The sequence below is a fragment of the Phaseolus vulgaris genome, chromosome 3 (genome assembly GCF_000499845.2).
Source record: "Phaseolus vulgaris cultivar G19833 chromosome 3, P. vulgaris v2.0, whole genome shotgun sequence".
In the NCBI taxonomy this organism is placed as follows: domain Eukaryota; kingdom Viridiplantae; phylum Streptophyta; class Magnoliopsida; order Fabales; family Fabaceae; genus Phaseolus; species Phaseolus vulgaris.
Window position 1 is genome coordinate 4,273,500 of NC_023757.2, and position 6,000 is coordinate 4,279,499.

A 6,000-nucleotide genomic window follows, 5' to 3' on the forward strand; every position below is an offset into this window, starting at 1 on the left:
TATATTTGTAGTCATTAAGTCGGTTCTTTCTTCTATCCCGTGTTTCTATTTATCTATGTATAAGTTCTCTTTTGTTGTGCTAGAGAAGGGTGGGATTGTGGAAGGAAATTCTCGACTCTATATACGGAGGTTGGAGAATCTTGCAAGATTAAAGGAGTAATGCTAAGGATTCCAACTGGTGGAGGGATTTGAAGGGGGTTTGGGGATGGAGTAATGGGATAGAACCTTTGATAATTGTTGTGGGTGGAGAGTGGAAAACGAGAAGGATATCTTGTTTTGGAAAGATGTTTGGGTGGACAACGAAGATTTGAAAAGTAAATTCCCAAGACTGTATTCTTTATGAGGTAATAAAGAAGGTAATTTAGAGTCTTGCGGAGAGTGGGTTAACGATAGTTGGGAGTGGAAGTTAGTCTGGAGGAGAGGTCTATTTGATTGAGAAAATAGTCAGGAAGCTCAGCTGTTACAAGAGGTGCATGGAAAGGCCCCGATCTTGAGTATTGAAGATAGTCGGGTTTGGAAGGTAGGTAAGGATAATGAATTTTCGGTAAAGTCTACATATGCTAAATTAAGAGGTCTCTATGAGGGAGATAGTCTGTTTGTATTCCTCTGGAAGTCTTATGCTTTGCCTTCAACCCAGTTTACTAGAAGCATATTTTCCAAGGTGGAGTGATCGACCATTCAGAAATGTTTACCTTGGTTCAATTTGGTCTTGGGTAACATCTAAATCTGATTCTGCTTGTTTTACTTATTCTGAGTGGTGTATTGATCTTATGGCTTGTATGTTTTCAATTATGTGAGCTTATGCAAGATTTATTGCTTTGGCTGGGGGTGTTTGTTGTTTTAAGGTTATAAGGATTAGGTAAGTTAGAAGGAGTTTTGAGGAATTGTTGTGTTATGATTATGTATAAGGGTTGAGTCACCCCTAAAATGGTTCATTTTCTTGTCAATAAAAAAAATTATTCAAAAATAAATAGATAATAATAATAGTAGTACTATTCGATTCCAAAGTTAAATTCTTACCGTGAACTGATTTCAGTGTTACACATGCTTTTCTATTAAGGGAATTATTTCCCAAAATCGTGCCACTTGCGGGCTTAAAGGATGTATCTTATTTGCTATTTGCTATGTAAAGTTTGTGTTCAAATGCAATCATAATGTATATAATAAATTTATTGAATTTAACTAATTATACAAAAGTTATACCATTTTTTGTTAACTAGTATTACAAAATCTTTAATTTTAACTATACATGTCTTTTAAGTTCTAAAAAGAATATGGGATTAATTAACAGTGTAACGTAGGTACACACAATTCGTAATGTAACTATGTAAATAAACTCAGCTCAATTTAGAGGACACTTTAAATGAAATGTTTTATTTGTAAAACTCAATTTCACTTATCAATTAAAATTGTAGATATTATATTGCTTACAGAAATTGGAAATAAAAAAAAGGAAAGAAATTGTTTATACTTGTTCATTCAAGATTAGTTATGTATTGATTTTGTTTAAGAAACTCTTGAAATGTTTCACTCTAATCCATTGGTTACAATAAATATAAGTAGCAATAATAAATATCCTGACTAACCTTCTTCCTTTGAAATTAAGAGCTTGAGTATTATTTGTATTAAATCATTCTTAACTTTCACGAATACTATATCATTGCTATTTCTAATTATAAATAAAGTTTGAATAAATATAAAATAAACTTTCATAAGGGAGTATTTACAAATAGAAACACTTCTAATGAGATAATAACTCACTTTACTAAATGAAAAATTTACAAACAAAAGCCTTTCTTTTATAACTAAATGGTTGGTAAGGTTGAAAATTTATTGTTTCTTTTTTTTTTTATCAACAAAGAATAAATTAAATTAAATTAAATAATTATTGTTGATTATTTGATTCTTAAAAATATTATGTGTATTATTTGTAATCTAAGTTTTTTTTTTTTTTTCATGAGTGAACATCTCATTTTATAAGGACGTTGAGGGATGACCATTAGAGCTTGCAAGTACTTTTCTTTAGGTTCAAAATTAGGTAGGAATTAATATGTTTGAGGTTTTTCATGTTTTTCATAAGGTAGGAATTTGTTAGAGGTTTTTCACATGTTTCATAATTTAAATTGTTTGTGTATAGATCATGTCACCTTCGAGACATTAGATCACCTACTTTTTGTATATAAGGTTGTGGAAACACATTCATTCATACAAAACCTTTGCTTGGTCAACTTGCATAGTACATAAACGATTTAAACGATTGTTCATATATCTAATGTTTCTATGATTTCAATATTTGGTCTATGTGTTGTAATAATTTCATATAATCCCTTTTAGACGATAATTAATTTGGTAACTTATTTTCAATATATTTTTATTAATTTAATTATATTTTAAGGGGTAATATTATATTTTATTTTTTGTCGTACATAATTATTTGGTAGCATTATGTATACAATTTGTTTATCTTTGATTATGACAGCATAGGTAGGAAGTCTAAAGTCTAGGTTGGCTCCCAGCTCCATCTCGGCCGGCATCCTGCTCTCGAGGGGGTGGGGTCCTGGAGCGAACTACTCATTGCTGTCTTGCCCCAACCCAAGGAAGGCGATAGCTTGTTTAATATTTTTATAAGAGTTGAAGTACCTCAAGTATTCCTAGCGAAGTTTGTATTTGAATTTTAAGTTATTTTTTAACTAGTTGTGACAAGATAAATAGTTGAGATTTTCTTGAGGTGTCGGTCTCTTTTACTCTGTAAGAAGATTAGACCATTCCTAAAATGGACCAAATTTATTCTATCTTTTCTTGCTTATTAAAAAAACCTCAAGTACTCTTTATTCATTTATTTAATTAGCTTTTTGTTGATAAAAAAAATTATACTACTCTAAGAAAAAAAATACACAATAATCTATTATAATGCTACCATCTTAGACCGTCTATTTTTAGAAAATTAAAAACTTCTCATATATTAAAAAATGCATCAAGTACAAGTTTTTTAACAATATTAAGACAAAAATATGATGATATTAATGAACTAAAACCTCTAAATTAGTTTAACCAAAAACTCAGAAATATAATAGCAACAATAATATTTACCTAACTACTTAAACGAATTTACACCCGTGTGCAAATATTTTCTCTTAACATAAATATTTTAAACTTTTTTCACTTCTTTTTATATACATGTACAATGTTAGATTTAAAGTATATGATGTGGTCAAAGTCAAACTCAAATTTCCAATAAAAGTGAGACAAGTTAAACTTTGGCAATGTGCATCATACTTTTCTGCTTCTTGTGCTCCTATTAAAAGAAATTTGAGAAAGTGATGAGTGTGAATAGATTGATGGTGTATAAATAAAGTATAAGCCATGGAGATAGAGAGTTTCACATTCAACCCCAACATCTTTAATTCCTTTCCTTCTCAAATTGCTTTTCATTGCTCACCTCCTCGTTTTCCAAATTCTTTTCCTTTGCCATTAGAGGTATTGGAAGGTGACTGTTTTGTTGTGTACATCAAAACTTGCATAATGCAATGTCATATCAACCAAACATCTCATGTAATCATACACAAAGATTTAATAAAGTGGTCAAGTGTTTCTTTTTTAAGCTAAACATGTATTGAGTGTGCTAATAGAGTGTGTTGAAAATGGCGTGACCTATTTCCTTCATTACGATTATGACTACAAACATTTGAGTTAATCATAACCCCCATTGAAATCAATTGCTAAAATAAACACTCATCATTGAGTGTTACTCTCATTTAATTTTCAGAAAATATTTTTACAGTGAAAAAGTGACTCATACTTATAAAATTAGTTTGTAAGACGAGGTTTATCTTATTTATGTATGGTAAATTGATCTAATATCTAATTAATATAAGATTTTCAACACATCTCGTTCACGTCTAAATATGTTCATTTCATGTGTGTGACTAAATATTTGTAAGGGATCAGATGACAGAATAGGCTAAACTCATCTCGGTAGGATAAACTCTCATATCATATTAAGAAAATAAGTTTAAATTTAATTTATCATCACAAAATCGACTTATCAGATATGATTTACTTTATTTATGTACTATAAATATGACTGAATCTCTAATCGATTTGTCATCTTCACATAAAATAACTTTTTTGTCAAAAATTTGTTTAATCTTTATGTCTCTATCTCTCCCACTTTTTCTTATTTTCATGGTTCATTTGAGTGTTGGAATTGGAAAAAAAAAATAGAGAAGAGGCAAAATATGGATAATAATATACTTTTAAGAAAGAATAAATAAAGAATCATTTAAATATTTATTTAATTTATATTTCAAAATAATAAATAAATATTTATTTAATATATTTTATTTAATTTATATATCAAAGGTTTCTCTCTTTCCTCTCAACATAACATTCTTGCTAAGTTAAATAAACAAAGCGTTTATATGCAAAAAGCGTAAGAAAGAAAGGTCATGTTTGCTGATTAAAAAAAAATAAAAAAAAATGTTGCATTATAGCGGATGTGATCGAAACCCTAACCTAACCACGTTACAGTCTTAGCAAAAGCTATAATTATTCTGATAAAGACTACCAGTTGAAAATTATTAAAGTTATTTTAAATTTTATGTTTATTTGTTTATTTCAAATTTTCATTAAATAAAATTTAAGTTATTCTAAAATATATATATATATATATATATATATATATATATATATATATATAATACATCCACACCTTCACCCTCATAATCATGCTTACCTTCCCCTTGTTCCTCTTATTCTTCTTCTCCTTTCTCTCTCATCACCCCTCCCATAATATTACTGTTTTGTTTGAATTAAAAAGTGAATTTGAGAAAGTGATCAATTTAGAGTAATTTAAGAAGAGAGTGTAAATATAAGATTGTTTGGTTTGTGATTTTTTTGTCGGTAATAAATCATTAATAAATATAGATCATTTAAGGAATAACATAACCTTTATACATAATAAAAACAAAAAGATAAGATCACAATTTCCTTTTTATGCAACCTAACCCAAACAACCAACAAAAGCATTATGCTATGCCCCCAAAGAATCCAAAACAACACCTAGAGAGCTATAACCCAACAACAAAGCAGCAAAAAAAAAAAAACCACCCTTAACATAAACCCGAGGGAATATGAACAACAAACACCTCTATGTGGTCAACTCTCCCATTCTTAAAGATACACTTCTTTCTATGTTTCCAAATCTCACCTACGATTATTCCACCCTAAATCTCGTACCTCGTTCTTTAGAGAGATATATGCAAATTTCACACTATTACCTAATTGCTCGTTATCCCTCCAAACCCATTTCTCCACTGCACTCTCCCCATCATCAAGTAACTTCTTATTTCCATGTAGTAGCATCAATTGGTCAACCCAATTTTTTCCACACAAACAAATTTCTCCTCCACCCCAATTTCCACTCCCACCTACTATTATTCCACCTACCTGCTTGTGCTAGATTACTACATCGATCTATTGCAACAAAATACAATCTTGGGTATTTGGATTCCAAAATTTCTTTCCACAGACCAATATTATCTGTTTTGAGTCACCAAATCTATTTACCTAATAAGGCAGTGTTAAACAATCTTATGTCCAATATCCCTAATCCACCATCCTCTGGACTCGCATATCCTATTCGAGGACACCCAAGCTATTTTTCGTCCCTCCAAGTTCCAATCCCACAAAAAAAAATTCTATCTTTTTTTTTTCAATTCCTTCACATGCATATAGAAATCTGGTGTCGTTATCTTTAGGAAGATTTGAGCTGGGTGTTATGACATAGATGGTTTGAAAACAATTTGGTAGTGAGTATAGGTAAAGTGGCACAATTTTTTGTTGTGTGTTCTCTAATGTATTTTCACTAATTGGCTACCCCTTGTTATGTGTTATGCTTAGAATTAAGAGGTGTATGAAACAAAAGATGCAAGGAAGGTTCTTTATATATGAGCACACACCTAATTCAGCAGGCGAGATCAGGAAGATAATAGAGGGTGG